Raw genomic sequence first — 16,309 nt, forward strand, 5'->3', positions numbered from 1 at the left:
TTCGACACTCGCGGAAGACGCATCTTGTCCCTGGTGTCCAGTGGATGGCTGGCGCGCGGCCGACCGGCGTATGGCCTGTACGGGGTGTGGAAGTTCCTGTTGGAGGGCGCCACTGCTGGCGATGTGAGCTTCCTCGCATCAGACGAGATGTTTGCGTAATTTGCAGTGCATTCGCACCATTCCTATCGCTGTCCCTGTCCCCGTCCCGACTTGTCCCGACTTTGCTCGACTGCCGCTCGCTGCCGCTCGGGTCGTGGCCCATATAACAGCGCAAGCACAAGAAACGTCTGCAGGAGATGAGGAGACGAGACGAGACGACTAAAGAATAACTTTATGATTACATATCGAAGTAGGAATTGTACACCGCTACACAACAACAGGCGCTGACGTATTTCAGAACATATCTGCCGATTCGTACTGTTTTGTCGTTTTCAAAGACTTCCTGGCGAACTTGGTTAGCACATTCTCCCTCAAACTGAGACAATTACTGCAATTTCGTACTTTATGGTCATTACAGTAGTTTAAAATGCTTAAGCAAGAATCTTTGTCACAACACAACGGTGGTATGGAAAGAGGGCGGTATAAAAAAAAAAAAAAAAGTAAATGAAGGGGAGCCAACAGCACGTGGTGTTCCCAGGCGGTCACCCATCCAAGTACTAACCACGCCCGATGTTGCTTAACTTCGGTGATCGGACGAGAACCGGTGTACTCAACATGGTATGGCCGTTGGCGCCCATATAATGTTGGCGCATGGCAGAATTCGCATTCGGTTCTTATCCCAACACACACAAAATCTTACTTTTCGGTCGAAAGCAGCCGCATTTTTTTTTTATTGACAATTCGTCACGTTAGCGCGAACGCAATCCTGAGTTCCAAAACTTATGAGCCGGAAGGACGTGCTTCGTGTTTTTTTTTTTTTTTTGTGAGCTTTATAAATTTATTTATTAACATTACATCGTTACAAGGTAACAACTTTACAACATAAAACATGAACAGAATTGTAATTGTAAGCACTTCCTTCCGCAATCCGACGTGCCAGCAGAGCGACTGCCGAACTAGCGGGCGCGCCGCCGTGTGTGTGAGACGCGCAGCTTCTCGTTGCACCTCCTGTCATCCGCTTGGCGCGTGCAGCCTTCGACACTCGCGGAAGACGCATCTTGTCCCTGGTGTCCAGTGGATGGCTGGCGCGCGGCCGACCGGCGTATGGCCTGTACGGGGTGTGGAAGTTCCTGTTGGAGGGCGCCACTGCTGGCGATGTGAGCTTCCTCGCATCAGACGAGATGTTTGCGTAATTTGCAGTGCATTCGCACCATTCCTATCGCTGTCCCTGTCCCCGTCCCGACTTGTCCCGACTTTGCTCGACTGCCGCTCGCTGCCGCTCGGGTCGTGGCCCATATAACAGCGCAAGCACAAGAAACGTCTGCAGGAGATGAGGAGACGAGACGAGACGACTAAAGAATAACTTTATGATTACATATCGAAGTAGGAATTGTACACCGCTACACAACAACAGGCGCTGACGTATTTCAGAACATATCTGCCGATTCGTACTGTTTTGTCGTTTTCAAAGACTTCCTGGCGAACTTGGTTAGCACATTCTCCCTCAAACTGAGACAATTACTGCAATTTCGTACTTTATGGTCATTACAGTAGTTTAAAATGCTTAAGCAAGAATCTTTGTCACAACACAACGGTGGTATGGAAAGAGGGCGGTATAAAAAAAAAAAAAAAAGTAAATGAAGGGGAGCCAACAGCACGTGGTGTTCCCAGGCGGTCACCCATCCAAGTACTAACCACGCCCGATGTTGCTTAACTTCGGTGATCGGACGAGAACCGGTGTACTCAACATGGTATGGCCGTTGGCGCCCATATAATGTTGGCGCATGGCAGAATTCGCATTCGGTTCTTATCCCAACACACACAAAATCTTACTTTTCGGTCGAAAGCAGCCGCATTTTTTTTTTATTGACAATTCGTCACGTTAGCGCGAACGCAATCCTGAGTTCCAAAACTTATGAGCCGGAAGGACGTGCTTCGTGTTTTTTTTTTTTTTTTTGTGAGCTTTATAAATTTATTTATTAACATTACATCGTTACAAGGTAACAACTTTACAACATAAAACATGAACAGAATTGTAATTGTAAGCACTTCCTTCCGCAATCCGACGTGCCAGCAGAGCGACTGCCGAACTAGCGGGCGCGCCGCCGTGTGTGTGAGACGCGCAGCTTCTCGTTGCACCTCCTGTCATCCGCTTGGCGCGTGCAGCCTTCGACACTCGCGGAAGACGCATCTTGTCCCTGGTGTCCAGTGGATGGCTGGCGCGCGGCCGACCGGCGTATGGCCTGTACGGGGTGTGGAAGTTCCTGTTGGAGGGCGCCACTGCTGGCGATGTGAGCTTCCTCGCATCAGACGAGATGTTTGCGTAATTTGCAGTGCATTCGCACCATTCCTATCGCTGTCCCTGTCCCCGTCCCGACTTGTCCCGACTTTGCTCGACTGCCGCTCGCTGCCGCTCGGGTCGTGGCCCATATAACAGCGCAAGCACAAGAAACGTCTGCAGGAGATGAGGAGACGAGACGAGACGACTAAAGAATAACTTTATGATTACATATCGAAGTAGGAATTGTACACCGCTACACAACAACAGGCGCTGACGTATTTCAGAACATATCTGCCGATTCGTACTGTTTTGTCGTTTTCAAAGACTTCCTGGCGAACTTGGTTAGCACATTCTCCCTCAAACTGAGACAATTACTGCAATTTCGTACTTTATGGTCATTACAGTAGTTTAAAATGCTTAAGCAAGAATCTTTGTCACAACACAACGGTGGTATGGAAAGAGGGCGGTATAAAAAAAAAAAAAAAAGTAAATGAAGGGGAGCCAACAGCACGTGGTGTTCCCAGGCGGTCACCCATCCAAGTACTAACCACGCCCGATGTTGCTTAACTTCGGTGATCGGACGAGAACCGGTGTACTCAACATGGTATGGCCGTTGGCGCCCATATAATGTTGGCGCATGGCAGAATTCGCATTCGGTTCTTATCCCAACACACACAAAATCTTACTTTTCGGTCGAAAGCAGCCGCATTTTTTTTTTATTGACAATTCGTCACGTTAGCGCGAACGCAATCCTGAGTTCCAAAACTTATGAGCCGGAAGGACGTGCTTCGTGTTTTTTTTTTTTTTTTGTGAGCTTTATAAATTTATTTATTAACATTACATCGTTACAAGGTAACAACTTTACAACATAAAACATGAACAGAATTGTAATTGTAAGCACTTCCTTCCGCAATCCGACGTGCCAGCAGAGCGACTGCCGAACTAGCGGGCGCGCCGCCGTGTGTGTGAGACGCGCAGCTTCTCGTTGCACCTCCTGTCATCCGCTTGGCGCGTGCAGCCTTCGACACTCGCGGAAGACGCATCTTGTCCCTGGTGTCCAGTGGATGGCTGGCGCGCGGCCGACCGGCGTATGGCCTGTACGGGGTGTGGAAGTTCCTGTTGGAGGGCGCCACTGCTGGCGATGTGAGCTTCCTCGCATCAGACGAGATGTTTGCGTAATTTGCAGTGCATTCGCACCATTCCTATCGCTGTCCCTGTCCCCGTCCCGACTTGTCCCGACTTTGCTCGACTGCCGCTCGCTGCCGCTCGGGTCGTGGCCCATATAACAGCGCAAGCACAAGAAACGTCTGCAGGAGATGAGGAGACGAGACGAGACGACTAAAGAATAACTTTATGATTACATATCGAAGTAGGAATTGTACACCGCTACACAACAACAGGCGCTGACGTATTTCAGAACATATCTGCCGATTCGTACTGTTTTGTCGTTTTCAAAGACTTCCTGGCGAACTTGGTTAGCACATTCTCCCTCAAACTGAGACAATTACTGCAATTTCGTACTTTATGGTCATTACAGTAGTTTAAAATGCTTAAGCAAGAATCTTTGTCACAACACAACGGTGGTATGGAAAGAGGGCGGTATAAAAAAAAAAAAAAAAGTAAATGAAGGGGAGCCAACAGCACGTGGTGTTCCCAGGCGGTCACCCATCCAAGTACTAACCACGCCCGATGTTGCTTAACTTCGGTGATCGGACGAGAACCGGTGTACTCAACATGGTATGGCCGTTGGCGCCCATATAATGTTGGCGCATGGCAGAATTCGCATTCGGTTCTTATCCCAACACACACAAAATCTTACTTTTCGGTCGAAAGCAGCCGCATTTTTTTTTTATTGACAATTCGTCACGTTAGCGCGAACGCAATCCTGAGTTCCAAAACTTATGAGCCGGAAGGACGTGCTTCGTGTTTTTTTTTTTTTTTGTGAGCTTTATAAATTTATTTATTAACATTACATCGTTACAAGGTAACAACTTTACAACATAAAACATGAACAGAATTGTAATTGTAAGCACTTCCTTCCGCAATCCGACGTGCCAGCAGAGCGACTGCCGAACTAGCGGGCGCGCCGCCGTGTGTGTGAGACGCGCAGCTTCTCGTTGCACCTCCTGTCATCCGCTTGGCGCGTGCAGCCTTCGACACTCGCGGAAGACGCATCTTGTCCCTGGTGTCCAGTGGATGGCTGGCGCGCGGCCGACCGGCGTATGGCCTGTACGGGGTGTGGAAGTTCCTGTTGGAGGGCGCCACTGCTGGCGATGTGAGCTTCCTCGCATCAGACGAGATGTTTGCGTAATTTGCAGTGCATTCGCACCATTCCTATCGCTGTCCCTGTCCCCGTCCCGACTTGTCCCGACTTTGCTCGACTGCCGCTCGCTGCCGCTCGGGTCGTGGCCCATATAACAGCGCAAGCACAAGAAACGTCTGCAGGAGATGAGGAGACGAGACGAGACGACTAAAGAATAACTTTATGATTACATATCGAAGTAGGAATTGTACACCGCTACACAACAACAGGCGCTGACGTATTTCAGAACATATCTGCCGATTCGTACTGTTTTGTCGTTTTCAAAGACTTCCTGGCGAACTTGGTTAGCACATTCTCCCTCAAACTGAGACAATTACTGCAATTTCGTACTTTATGGTCATTACAGTAGTTTAAAATGCTTAAGCAAGAATCTTTGTCACAACACAACGGTGGTATGGAAAGAGGGCGGTATAAAAAAAAAAAAAAAAGTAAATGAAGGGGAGCCAACAGCACGTGGTGTTCCCAGGCGGTCACCCATCCAAGTACTAACCACGCCCGATGTTGCTTAACTTCGGTGATCGGACGAGAACCGGTGTACTCAACATGGTATGGCCGTTGGCGCCCATATAATGTTGGCGCATGGCAGAATTCGCATTCGGTTCTTATCCCAACACACACAAAATCTTACTTTTCGGTCGAAAGCAGCCGCATTTTTTTTTTATTGACAATTCGTCACGTTAGCGCGAACGCAATCCTGAGTTCCAAAACTTATGAGCCGGAAGGACGTGCTTCGTGTTTTTTTTTTTTTTTTGTGAGCTTTATAAATTTATTTATTAACATTACATCGTTACAAGGTAACAACTTTACAACATAAAACATGAACAGAATTGTAATTGTAAGCACTTCCTTCCGCAATCCGACGTGCCAGCAGAGCGACTGCCGAACTAGCGGGCGCGCCGCCGTGTGTGTGAGACGCGCAGCTTCTCGTTGCACCTCCTGTCATCCGCTTGGCGCGTGCAGCCTTCGACACTCGCGGAAGACGCATCTTGTCCCTGGTGTCCAGTGGATGGCTGGCGCGCGGCCGACCGGCGTATGGCCTGTACGGGGTGTGGAAGTTCCTGTTGGAGGGCGCCACTGCTGGCGATGTGAGCTTCCTCGCATCAGACGAGATGTTTGCGTAATTTGCAGTGCATTCGCACCATTCCTATCGCTGTCCCTGTCCCCGTCCCGACTTGTCCCGACTTTGCTCGACTGCCGCTCGCTGCCGCTCGGGTCGTGGCCCATATAACAGCGCAAGCACAAGAAACGTCTGCAGGAGATGAGGAGACGAGACGAGACGACTAAAGAATAACTTTATGATTACATATCGAAGTAGGAATTGTACACCGCTACACAACAACAGGCGCTGACGTATTTCAGAACATATCTGCCGATTCGTACTGTTTTGTCGTTTTCAAAGACTTCCTGGCGAACTTGGTTAGCACATTCTCCCTCAAACTGAGACAATTACTGCAATTTCGTACTTTATGGTCATTACAGTAGTTTAAAATGCTTAAGCAAGAATCTTTGTCACAACACAACGGTGGTATGGAAAGAGGGCGGTATAAAAAAAAAAAAAAAAGTAAATGAAGGGGAGCCAACAGCACGTGGTGTTCCCAGGCGGTCACCCATCCAAGTACTAACCACGCCCGATGTTGCTTAACTTCGGTGATCGGACGAGAACCGGTGTACTCAACATGGTATGGCCGTTGGCGCCCATATAATGTTGGCGCATGGCAGAATTCGCATTCGGTTCTTATCCCAACACACACAAAATCTTACTTTTCGGTCGAAAGCAGCCGCATTTTTTTTTTATTGACAATTCGTCACGTTAGCGCGAACGCAATCCTGAGTTCCAAAACTTATGAGCCGGAAGGACGTGCTTCGTGTTTTTTTTTTTTTTTTTGTGAGCTTTATAAATTTATTTATTAACATTACATCGTTACAAGGTAACAACTTTACAACATAAAACATGAACAGAATTGTAATTGTAAGCACTTCCTTCCGCAATCCGACGTGCCAGCAGAGCGACTGCCGAACTAGCGGGCGCGCCGCCGTGTGTGTGAGACGCGCAGCTTCTCGTTGCACCTCCTGTCATCCGCTTGGCGCGTGCAGCCTTCGACACTCGCGGAAGACGCATCTTGTCCCTGGTGTCCAGTGGATGGCTGGCGCGCGGCCGACCGGCGTATGGCCTGTACGGGGTGTGGAAGTTCCTGTTGGAGGGCGCCACTGCTGGCGATGTGAGCTTCCTCGCATCAGACGAGATGTTTGCGTAATTTGCAGTGCATTCGCACCATTCCTATCGCTGTCCCTGTCCCCGTCCCGACTTGTCCCGACTTTGCTCGACTGCCGCTCGCTGCCGCTCGGGTCGTGGCCCATATAACAGCGCAAGCACAAGAAACGTCTGCAGGAGATGAGGAGACGAGACGAGACGACTAAAGAATAACTTTATGATTACATATCGAAGTAGGAATTGTACACCGCTACACAACAACAGGCGCTGACGTATTTCAGAACATATCTGCCGATTCGTACTGTTTTGTCGTTTTCAAAGACTTCCTGGCGAACTTGGTTAGCACATTCTCCCTCAAACTGAGACAATTACTGCAATTTCGTACTTTATGGTCATTACAGTAGTTTAAAATGCTTAAGCAAGAATCTTTGTCACAACACAACGGTGGTATGGAAAGAGGGCGGTATAAAAAAAAAAAAAAAAGTAAATGAAGGGGAGCCAACAGCACGTGGTGTTCCCAGGCGGTCACCCATCCAAGTACTAACCACGCCCGATGTTGCTTAACTTCGGTGATCGGACGAGAACCGGTGTACTCAACATGGTATGGCCGTTGGCGCCCATATAATGTTGGCGCATGGCAGAATTCGCATTCGGTTCTTATCCCAACACACACAAAATCTTACTTTTCGGTCGAAAGCAGCCGCATTTTTTTTTTATTGACAATTCGTCACGTTAGCGCGAACGCAATCCTGAGTTCCAAAACTTATGAGCCGGAAGGACGTGCTTCGTGTTTTTTTTTTTTTTTTTGTGAGCTTTATAAATTTATTTATTAACATTACATCGTTACAAGGTAACAACTTTACAACATAAAACATGAACAGAATTGTAATTGTAAGCACTTCCTTCCGCAATCCGACGTGCCAGCAGAGCGACTGCCGAACTAGCGGGCGCGCCGCCGTGTGTGTGAGACGCGCAGCTTCTCGTTGCACCTCCTGTCATCCGCTTGGCGCGTGCAGCCTTCGACACTCGCGGAAGACGCATCTTGTCCCTGGTGTCCAGTGGATGGCTGGCGCGCGGCCGACCGGCGTATGGCCTGTACGGGGTGTGGAAGTTCCTGTTGGAGGGCGCCACTGCTGGCGATGTGAGCTTCCTCGCATCAGACGAGATGTTTGCGTAATTTGCAGTGCATTCGCACCATTCCTATCGCTGTCCCTGTCCCCGTCCCGACTTGTCCCGACTTTGCTCGACTGCCGCTCGCTGCCGCTCGGGTCGTGGCCCATATAACAGCGCAAGCACAAGAAACGTCTGCAGGAGATGAGGAGACGAGACGAGACGACTAAAGAATAACTTTATGATTACATATCGAAGTAGGAATTGTACACCGCTACACAACAACAGGCGCTGACGTATTTCAGAACATATCTGCCGATTCGTACTGTTTTGTCGTTTTCAAAGACTTCCTGGCGAACTTGGTTAGCACATTCTCCCTCAAACTGAGACAATTACTGCAATTTCGTACTTTATGGTCATTACAGTAGTTTAAAATGCTTAAGCAAGAATCTTTGTCACAACACAACGGTGGTATGGAAAGAGGGCGGTATAAAAAAAAAAAAAAAAGTAAATGAAGGGGAGCCAACAGCACGTGGTGTTCCCAGGCGGTCACCCATCCAAGTACTAACCACGCCCGATGTTGCTTAACTTCGGTGATCGGACGAGAACCGGTGTACTCAACATGGTATGGCCGTTGGCGCCCATATAATGTTGGCGCATGGCAGAATTCGCATTCGGTTCTTATCCCAACACACACAAAATCTTACTTTTCGGTCGAAAGCAGCCGCATTTTTTTTTTATTGACAATTCGTCACGTTAGCGCGAACGCAATCCTGAGTTCCAAAACTTATGAGCCGGAAGGACGTGCTTCGTGTTCTTTTTTTTTTTTTTTGTGAGCTTTATAAATTTATTTATTAACATTACATCGTTACAAGGTAACAACTTTACAACATAAAACATGAACAGAATTGTAATTGTAAGCACTTCCTTCCGCAATCCGACGTGCCAGCAGAGCGACTGCCGAACTAGCGGGCGCGCCGCCGTGTGTGTGAGACGCGCAGCTTCTCGTTGCACCTCCTGTCATCCGCTTGGCGCGTGCAGCCTTCGACACTCGCGGAAGACGCATCTTGTCCCTGGTGTCCAGTGGATGGCTGGCGCGCGGCCGACCGGCGTATGGCCTGTACGGGGTGTGGAAGTTCCTGTTGGAGGGCGCCACTGCTGGCGATGTGAGCTTCCTCGCATCAGACGAGATGTTTGCGTAATTTGCAGTGCATTCGCACCATTCCTATCGCTGTCCCTGTCCCCGTCCCGACTTGTCCCGACTTTGCTCGACTGCCGCTCGCTGCCGCTCGGGTCGTGGCCCATATAACAGCGCAAGCACAAGAAACGTCTGCAGGAGATGAGGAGACGAGACGAGACGACTAAAGAATAACTTTATGATTACATATCGAAGTAGGAATTGTACACCGCTACACAACAACAGGCGCTGACGTATTTCAGAACATATCTGCCGATTCGTACTGTTTTGTCGTTTTCAAAGACTTCCTGGCGAACTTGGTTAGCACATTCTCCCTCAAACTGAGACAATTACTGCAATTTCGTACTTTATGGTCATTACAGTAGTTTAAAATGCTTAAGCAAGAATCTTTGTCACAACACAACGGTGGTATGGAAAGAGGGCGGTATAAAAAAAAAAAAAAAAGTAAATGAAGGGGAGCCAACAGCACGTGGTGTTCCCAGGCGGTCACCCATCCAAGTACTAACCACGCCCGATGTTGCTTAACTTCGGTGATCGGACGAGAACCGGTGTACTCAACATGGTATGGCCGTTGGCGCCCATATAATGTTGGCGCATGGCAGAATTCGCATTCGGTTCTTATCCCAACACACACAAAATCTTACTTTTCGGTCGAAAGCAGCCGCATTTTTTTTTTATTGACAATTCGTCACGTTAGCGCGAACGCAATCCTGAGTTCCAAAACTTATGAGCCGGAAGGACGTGCTTCGTGTTTTTTTTTTTTTTTTGTGAGCTTTATAAATTTATTTATTAACATTACATCGTTACAAGGTAACAACTTTACAACATAAAACATGAACAGAATTGTAATTGTAAGCACTTCCTTCCGCAATCCGACGTGCCAGCAGAGCGACTGCCGAACTAGCGGGCGCGCCGCCGTGTGTGTGAGACGCGCAGCTTCTCGTTGCACCTCCTGTCATCCGCTTGGCGCGTGCAGCCTTCGACACTCGCGGAAGACGCATCTTGTCCCTGGTGTCCAGTGGATGGCTGGCGCGCGGCCGACCGGCGTATGGCCTGTACGGGGTGTGGAAGTTCCTGTTGGAGGGCGCCACTGCTGGCGATGTGAGCTTCCTCGCATCAGACGAGATGTTTGCGTAATTTGCAGTGCATTCGCACCATTCCTATCGCTGTCCCTGTCCCCGTCCCGACTTGTCCCGACTTTGCTCGACTGCCGCTCGCTGCCGCTCGGGTCGTGGCCCATATAACAGCGCAAGCACAAGAAACGTCTGCAGGAGATGAGGAGACGAGACGAGACGACTAAAGAATAACTTTATGATTACATATCGAAGTAGGAATTGTACACCGCTACACAACAACAGGCGCTGACGTATTTCAGAACATATCTGCCGATTCGTACTGTTTTGTCGTTTTCAAAGACTTCCTGGCGAACTTGGTTAGCACATTCTCCCTCAAACTGAGACAATTACTGCAATTTCGTACTTTATGGTCATTACAGTAGTTTAAAATGCTTAAGCAAGAATCTTTGTCACAACACAACGGTGGTATGGAAAGAGGGCGGTATAAAAAAAAAAAAAAAAGTAAATGAAGGGGAGCCAACAGCACGTGGTGTTCCCAGGCGGTCACCCATCCAAGTACTAACCACGCCCGATGTTGCTTAACTTCGGTGATCGGACGAGAACCGGTGTACTCAACATGGTATGGCCGTTGGCGCCCATATAATGTTGGCGCATGGCAGAATTCGCATTCGGTTCTTATCCCAACACACACAAAATCTTACTTTTCGGTCGAAAGCAGCCGCATTTTTTTTTTATTGACAATTCGTCACGTTAGCGCGAACGCAATCCTGAGTTCCAAAACTTATGAGCCGGAAGGACGTGCTTCGTGTTTTTTTTTTTTTTTTTGTGAGCTTTATAAATTTATTTATTAACATTACATCGTTACAAGGTAACAACTTTACAACATAAAACATGAACAGAATTGTAATTGTAAGCACTTCCTTCCGCAATCCGACGTGCCAGCAGAGCGACTGCCGAACTAGCGGGCGCGCCGCCGTGTGTGTGAGACGCGCAGCTTCTCGTTGCACCTCCTGTCATCCGCTTGGCGCGTGCAGCCTTCGACACTCGCGGAAGACGCATCTTGTCCCTGGTGTCCAGTGGATGGCTGGCGCGCGGCCGACCGGCGTATGGCCTGTACGGGGTGTGGAAGTTCCTGTTGGAGGGCGCCACTGCTGGCGATGTGAGCTTCCTCGCATCAGACGAGATGTTTGCGTAATTTGCAGTGCATTCGCACCATTCCTATCGCTGTCCCTGTCCCCGTCCCGACTTGTCCCGACTTTGCTCGACTGCCGCTCGCTGCCGCTCGGGTCGTGGCCCATATAACAGCGCAAGCACAAGAAACGTCTGCAGGAGATGAGGAGACGAGACGAGACGACTAAAGAATAACTTTATGATTACATATCGAAGTAGGAATTGTACACCGCTACACAACAACAGGCGCTGACGTATTTCAGAACATATCTGCCGATTCGTACTGTTTTGTCGTTTTCAAAGACTTCCTGGCGAACTTGGTTAGCACATTCTCCCTCAAACTGAGACAATTACTGCAATTTCGTACTTTATGGTCATTACAGTAGTTTAAAATGCTTAAGCAAGAATCTTTGTCACAACACAACGGTGGTATGGAAAGAGGGCGGTATAAAAAAAAAAAAAAAAAGTAAATGAAGGGGAGCCAACAGCACGTGGTGTTCCCAGGCGGTCACCCATCCAAGTACTAACCACGCCCGATGTTGCTTAACTTCGGTGATCGGACGAGAACCGGTGTACTCAACATGGTATGGCCGTTGGCGCCCATATAATGTTGGCGCATGGCAGAATTCGCATTCGGTTCTTATCCCAACACACACAAAATCTTACTTTTCGGTCGAAAGCAGCCGCATTTTTTTTTTATTGACAATTCGTCACGTTAGCGCGAACGCAATCCTGAGTTCCAAAACTTATGAGCCGGAAGGACGTGCTTCGTGTTTTTTTTTTTTTTTTGTGAGCTTTATAAATTTATTTATTAACATTACATCGTTACAAGGTAACAACTTTACAACATAAAACATGAACAGAATTGTAATTGTAAGCACTTCCTTCCGCAATCCGACGTGCCAGCAGAGCGACTGCCGAACTAGCGGGCGCGCCGCCGTGTGTGTGAGACGCGCAGCTTCTCGTTGCACCTCCTGTCATCCGCTTGGCGCGTGCAGCCTTCGACACTCGCGGAAGACGCATCTTGTCCCTGGTGTCCAGTGGATGGCTGGCGCGCGGCCGACCGGCGTATGGCCTGTACGGGGTGTGGAAGTTCCTGTTGGAGGGCGCCACTGCTGGCGATGTGAGCTTCCTCGCATCAGACGAGATGTTTGCGTAATTTGCAGTGCATTCGCACCATTCCTATCGCTGTCCCTGTCCCCGTCCCGACTTGTCCCGACTTTGCTCGACTGCCGCTCGCTGCCGCTCGGGTCGTGGCCCATATAACAGCGCAAGCACAAGAAACGTCTGCAGGAGATGAGGAGACGAGACGAGACGACTAAAGAATAACTTTATGATTACATATCGAAGTAGGAATTGTACACCGCTACACAACAACAGGCGCTGACGTATTTCAGAACATATCTGCCGATTCGTACTGTTTTGTCGTTTTCAAAGACTTCCTGGCGAACTTGGTTAGCACATTCTCCCTCAAACTGAGACAATTACTGCAATTTCGTACTTTATGGTCATTACAGTAGTTTAAAATGCTTAAGCAAGAATCTTTGTCACAACACAACGGTGGTATGGAAAGAGGGCGGTATAAAAAAAAAAAAAAAAGTAAATGAAGGGGAGCCAACAGCACGTGGTGTTCCCAGGCGGTCACCCATCCAAGTACTAACCACGCCCGATGTTGCTTAACTTCGGTGATCGGACGAGAACCGGTGTACTCAACATGGTATGGCCGTTGGCGCCCATATAATGTTGGCGCATGGCAGAATTCGCATTCGGTTCTTATCCCAACACACACAAAATCTTACTTTTCGGTCGAAAGCAGCCGCATTTTTTTTTTATTGACAATTCGTCACGTTAGCGCGAACGCAATCCTGAGTTCCAAAACTTATGAGCCGGAAGGACGTGCTTCGTGTTTTTTTTTTTTTTTTTGTGAGCTTTATAAATTTATTTATTAACATTACATCGTTACAAGGTAACAACTTTACAACATAAAACATGAACAGAATTGTAATTGTAAGCACTTCCTTCCGCAATCCGACGTGCCAGCAGAGCGACTGCCGAACTAGCGGGCGCGCCGCCGTGTGTGTGAGACGCGCAGCTTCTCGTTGCACCTCCTGTCATCCGCTTGGCGCGTGCAGCCTTCGACACTCGCGGAAGACGCATCTTGTCCCTGGTGTCCAGTGGATGGCTGGCGCGCGGCCGACCGGCGTATGGCCTGTACGGGGTGTGGAAGTTCCTGTTGGAGGGCGCCACTGCTGGCGATGTGAGCTTCCTCGCATCAGACGAGATGTTTGCGTAATTTGCAGTGCATTCGCACCATTCCTATCGCTGTCCCTGTCCCCGTCCCGACTTGTCCCGACTTTGCTCGACTGCCGCTCGCTGCCGCTCGGGTCGTGGCCCATATAACAGCGCAAGCACAAGAAACGTCTGCAGGAGATGAGGAGACGAGACGAGACGACTAAAGAATAACTTTATGATTACATATCGAAGTAGGAATTGTACACCGCTACACAACAACAGGCGCTGACGTATTTCAGAACATATCTGCCGATTCGTACTGTTTTGTCGTTTTCAAAGACTTCCTGGCGAACTTGGTTAGCACATTCTCCCTCAAACTGAGACAATTACTGCAATTTCGTACTTTATGGTCATTACAGTAGTTTAAAATGCTTAAGCAAGAATCTTTGTCACAACACAACGGTGGTATGGAAAGAGGGCGGTATAAAAAAAAAAAAAAAAGTAAATGAAGGGGAGCCAACAGCACGTGGTGTTCCCAGGCGGTCACCCATCCAAGTACTAACCACGCCCGATGTTGCTTAACTTCGGTGATCGGACGAGAACCGGTGTACTCAACATGGTATGGCCGTTGGCGCCCATATAATGTTGGCGCATGGCAGAATTCGCATTCGGTTCTTATCCCAACACACACAAAATCTTACTTTTCGGTCGAAAGCAGCCGCATTTTTTTTTTATTGACAATTCGTCACGTTAGCGCGAACGCAATCCTGAGTTCCAAAACTTATGAGCCGGAAGGACGTGCTTCGTGTTTTTTTTTTTTTTTTTGTGAGCTTTATAAATTTATTTATTAACATTACATCGTTACAAGGTAACAACTTTACAACATAAAACATGAACAGAATTGTAATTGTAAGCACTTCCTTCCGCAATCCGACGTGCCAGCAGAGCGACTGCCGAACTAGCGGGCGCGCCGCCGTGTGTGTGAGACGCGCAGCTTCTCGTTGCACCTCCTGTCATCCGCTTGGCGCGTGCAGCCTTCGACACTCGCGGAAGACGCATCTTGTCCCTGGTGTCCAGTGGATGGCTGGCGCGCGGCCGACCGGCGTATGGCCTGTACGGGGTGTGGAAGTTCCTGTTGGAGGGCGCCACTGCTGGCGATGTGAGCTTCCTCGCATCAGACGAGATGTTTGCGTAATTTGCAGTGCATTCGCACCATTCCTATCGCTGTCCCTGTCCCCGTCCCGACTTGTCCCGACTTTGCTCGACTGCCGCTCGCTGCCGCTCGGGTCGTGGCCCATATAACAGCGCAAGCACAAGAAACGTCTGCAGGAGATGAGGAGACGAGACGAGACGACTAAAGAATAACTTTATGATTACATATCGAAGTAGGAATTGTACACCGCTACACAACAACAGGCGCTGACGTATTTCAGAACATATCTGCCGATTCGTACTGTTTTGTCGTTTTCAAAGACTTCCTGGCGAACTTGGTTAGCACATTCTCCCTCAAACTGAGACAATTACTGCAATTTCGTACTTTATGGTCATTACAGTAGTTTAAAATGCTTAAGCAAGAATCTTTGTCACAACACAACGGTGGTATGGAAAGAGGGCGGTATAAAAAAAAAAAAAAAAGTAAATGAAGGGGAGCCAACAGCACGTGGTGTTCCCAGGCGGTCACCCATCCAAGTACTAACCACGCCCGATGTTGCTTAACTTCGGTGATCGGACGAGAACCGGTGTACTCAACATGGTATGGCCGTTGGCGCCCATATAATGTTGGCGCATGGCAGAATTCGCATTCGGTTCTTATCCCAACACACACAAAATCTTACTTTTCGGTCGAAAGCAGCCGCATTTTTTTTTTATTGACAATTCGTCACGTTAGCGCGAACGCAATCCTGAGTTCCAAAACTTATGAGCCGGAAGGACGTGCTTCGTGTTTTTTTTTTTTTTTTTGTGAGCTTTATAAATTTATTTATTAACATTACATCGTTACAAGGTAACAACTTTACAACATAAAACATGAACAGAATTGTAATTGTAAGCACTTCCTTCCGCAATCCGACGTGCCAGCAGAGCGACTGCCGAACTAGCGGGCGCGCCGCCGTGTGTGTGAGACGCGCAGCTTCTCGTTGCACCTCCTGTCATCCGCTTGGCGCGTGCAGCCTTCGACACTCGCGGAAGACGCATCTTGTCCCTGGTGTCCAGTGGATGGCTGGCGCGCGGCCGACCGGCGTATGGCCTGTACGGGGTGTGGAAGTTCCTGTTGGAGGGCGCCACTGCTGGCGATGTGAGCTTCCTCGCATCAGACGAGATGTTTGCGTAATTTGCAGTGCATTCGCACCATTCCTATCGCTGTCCCTGTCCCCGTCCCGACTTGTCCCGACTTTGCTCGACTGCCGCTCGCTGCCGCTCGGGTCGTGGCCCATATAACAGCGCAAGCACAAGAAACGTCTGCAGGAGATGAGGAGACGAGACGAGACGACTAAAGAATAACTTTATGATTACATATCGAAGTAGGAATTGTACACCGCTACACAACAACAGGCGCTGACGTATTTCAGAACATATCTGCCGATTCGTACTGTTTTGTCGTTTTCAAAGA

At 48.8% G+C, this 16,309-nt stretch overlaps 14 non-coding genes across 14 annotated transcripts; all 14 read right to left on the reverse strand.

Annotated features, from left to right (window-relative positions):
- Positions 1 to 612: 612 nt before the first annotated feature.
- LOC124727199 lies at positions 613 to 731 on the reverse strand. Its single transcript, XR_007006989.1, has one exon. It is a non-coding gene; the product is annotated as a 5S ribosomal RNA (ribosomal RNA).
- Positions 732 to 1,745: 1,014 nt separating this feature from the next.
- Positions 1,746 to 1,864, reverse strand: LOC124727200. Its single transcript, XR_007006990.1, has one exon. It is a non-coding gene; the product is annotated as a 5S ribosomal RNA (ribosomal RNA).
- A 1,015-nt stretch (positions 1,865 to 2,879) lies between these two features.
- LOC124727201 lies at positions 2,880 to 2,998 on the reverse strand. Its single transcript, XR_007006991.1, has one exon. It is a non-coding gene; the product is annotated as a 5S ribosomal RNA (ribosomal RNA).
- Positions 2,999 to 4,012: 1,014 nt separating this feature from the next.
- LOC124727203 lies at positions 4,013 to 4,131 on the reverse strand. The gene has a single exon (XR_007006993.1). It is a non-coding gene; the product is annotated as a 5S ribosomal RNA (ribosomal RNA).
- Positions 4,132 to 5,144: 1,013 nt separating this feature from the next.
- LOC124727204 lies at positions 5,145 to 5,263 on the reverse strand. Its single transcript, XR_007006994.1, has one exon. It is a non-coding gene; the product is annotated as a 5S ribosomal RNA (ribosomal RNA).
- Positions 5,264 to 6,277: 1,014 nt separating this feature from the next.
- Positions 6,278 to 6,396, reverse strand: LOC124727206. Its single transcript, XR_007006995.1, has one exon. It is a non-coding gene; the product is annotated as a 5S ribosomal RNA (ribosomal RNA).
- Positions 6,397 to 7,411: 1,015 nt separating this feature from the next.
- On the reverse strand, positions 7,412 to 7,530 carry LOC124727207. Its single transcript, XR_007006996.1, has one exon. It is a non-coding gene; the product is annotated as a 5S ribosomal RNA (ribosomal RNA).
- A 1,015-nt stretch (positions 7,531 to 8,545) lies between these two features.
- Positions 8,546 to 8,664, reverse strand: LOC124727208. The gene has a single exon (XR_007006997.1). It is a non-coding gene; the product is annotated as a 5S ribosomal RNA (ribosomal RNA).
- A 1,016-nt stretch (positions 8,665 to 9,680) lies between these two features.
- On the reverse strand, positions 9,681 to 9,799 carry LOC124727209. Its single transcript, XR_007006998.1, has one exon. It is a non-coding gene; the product is annotated as a 5S ribosomal RNA (ribosomal RNA).
- Positions 9,800 to 10,813: 1,014 nt separating this feature from the next.
- On the reverse strand, positions 10,814 to 10,932 carry LOC124727210. Its single transcript, XR_007006999.1, has one exon. It is a non-coding gene; the product is annotated as a 5S ribosomal RNA (ribosomal RNA).
- Positions 10,933 to 11,948: 1,016 nt separating this feature from the next.
- On the reverse strand, positions 11,949 to 12,067 carry LOC124727211. The gene has a single exon (XR_007007000.1). It is a non-coding gene; the product is annotated as a 5S ribosomal RNA (ribosomal RNA).
- Positions 12,068 to 13,081: 1,014 nt separating this feature from the next.
- Positions 13,082 to 13,200, reverse strand: LOC124727212. Its single transcript, XR_007007001.1, has one exon. It is a non-coding gene; the product is annotated as a 5S ribosomal RNA (ribosomal RNA).
- A 1,015-nt stretch (positions 13,201 to 14,215) lies between these two features.
- On the reverse strand, positions 14,216 to 14,334 carry LOC124727213. The gene has a single exon (XR_007007002.1). It is a non-coding gene; the product is annotated as a 5S ribosomal RNA (ribosomal RNA).
- Positions 14,335 to 15,349: 1,015 nt separating this feature from the next.
- LOC124727215 lies at positions 15,350 to 15,468 on the reverse strand. Its single transcript, XR_007007004.1, has one exon. It is a non-coding gene; the product is annotated as a 5S ribosomal RNA (ribosomal RNA).
- Between the last annotated feature and the right edge of the window lie 841 nt (positions 15,469 to 16,309).

The sequence above is a fragment of the Schistocerca piceifrons genome, unplaced genomic scaffold (assembly GCF_021461385.2).
Source record: "Schistocerca piceifrons isolate TAMUIC-IGC-003096 unplaced genomic scaffold, iqSchPice1.1 HiC_scaffold_109, whole genome shotgun sequence".
Lineage (NCBI taxonomy): Eukaryota > Metazoa > Arthropoda > Insecta > Orthoptera > Acrididae > Schistocerca > Schistocerca piceifrons.